Source organism: Arachis ipaensis, chromosome B10 (genome assembly GCF_000816755.2).
Source record: "Arachis ipaensis cultivar K30076 chromosome B10, Araip1.1, whole genome shotgun sequence".
In the NCBI taxonomy this organism is placed as follows: Eukaryota; Viridiplantae; Streptophyta; class Magnoliopsida; order Fabales; family Fabaceae; genus Arachis; species Arachis ipaensis.
The window spans coordinates 48721418-48723138 of record NC_029794.2 but is presented as its reverse complement, the minus strand read 5'-3'; the positions used below and the strand labels follow the sequence as shown (position 1 = coordinate 48723138).

Below are 1721 nucleotides of genomic sequence, written 5' to 3'. Positions count from 1 at the left end.
AGTAATACTATTTTGACTATGGTGTCTACATATTAAAAAAAATAAAATGCATGTTTAATCCGCATGCTTTTCTCTTAAAGTATAAATAAATAAATAATCCCACTACATATCCAATAGTTTTTGCCAACAAAGTTTAATTAAGTTGGTCCAAACTCCGAAAACAACTCACAGAATAAGCGCATAAATCACGCTTCTCCTTTTTCTTAGTGTTCCTTCTTCTTTTTCACGTATTTCCTTCATTTTCATTGTTATTCTTTTAATAGTTTTGTAATATTATGTATTTTTTTTGTTTGATTTTTTTATTCTTATTAAAAGGATAAAAAAAAAGATTATGAAAAGAAGAAGAAGAAGAGGGAGGAGTTTTAAGTTCTGAAAATTTTATCAAAAAGTAGCATCAAAACATTTTGAACGTGATACAAGAAGTTTATTACTTTTGACATCGAAATTTTTTAACCGTGATACAGGTTCTTGTTAAAAGGGTAAAATGATGATGATGGAGAGTTTTAAATTATGCAGAATTTATTAAAAAAATAACACCACAATTTTTTAACTATGACACAGAAAATTTTTAAATTTTGACATTGAAATTTTTTAACTGTAACATAAAAATTTCTTAATCGTGTCATTTCTAACTAAATGATGTACTTTTTTAATATTAAACTAGTTGAGTGGTATTGAATTATGAGAAGGTGAAAAAGAAACGAGAAGATGATGAGGATAATGATTAAAAAAGAAGAGGAGGAGGAAGAGTTTTAAATTGTGTAGAATCTATCAGAAAAATAACACCAAAACTTTTTAACTATGACACAAAAAAATTTTAATTTTGACACCGAAATTTTTTTAACCATGACACAACTTGTTAAAAAAGTTAAATAAGAAAAATTATGAAAATGTGAAAGAAGAAGAATGATGATGATGATGATGATAAAAAGGAAGAGGGGGAGGAACGGGATCTTTAAATTATGCATAATTTATTAAAAATAGCACAACGAAATTTTTTAACTGGACATAGAAAATTGCTTAATCAAAATTTCTTATCATTGAACTAATTGAGTGATACTGAACTCGAGAGATCTAGTAATTTCTATGTCATTTAAAGTAATATATAAGAAATTTAGTCATTTATGTGTCATTTGTAACAATTTGATGTGTCATCCACCAGAGATTTTGGTGTCATTCACAAAAAAAAAACTTGTGTTATTCATAAAAAATTTGTGTCAATTACAACTAAATGATGTGTTTTTGTTATCATTAAATTAATTGTGTGATATTTAACTAAAAATAAGAAGATATGGTGATGATAACGAAAAAGAAAAAAATAGAAGAAATAAAATGAAAAAAAAAAGAAAAAAAAAGAAAAAAAAGAGGAAGAAAGAGGTGGTAGTGGTTATGGTGACAACAATAATAATAACAAAAAAGAAAGATGAAAAAAAAAGAGAAAAAGAAGTAGAAATAACAGTATTGTAAGTTAAAATAAAAAGAAGAAAAAGAAACACGTACATCAATTAACATGTAAATGTAAAATACGTTATAACAATTTAGTTGGATTTAGTTAAATATTTTATTTGGTTATAGAATGTTTTCAACAATTAAATATGCAGAAATAGAGTTAGATTAATTGATTAATTGATTAATTAAGTTGCATTAATTCTGTTTTTGAGGCTAACATAAAAATATATATTATGTCCCGATTTTTAAATGTACAAATTTTATAATAATTT

The 1721-nt window shown here is 24.5% G+C and overlaps 1 protein-coding gene across 1 annotated transcript in view; it reads right to left on the bottom strand.

Annotated features, from left to right (window-relative positions):
* The window catches only part of LOC107620591 (probable LRR receptor-like serine/threonine-protein kinase PAM74), a 6801-nt gene that overhangs the window by 2433 nt on the left and 2647 nt on the right, over positions 1 to 1721 (bottom strand). The window lies entirely within an intron of this gene.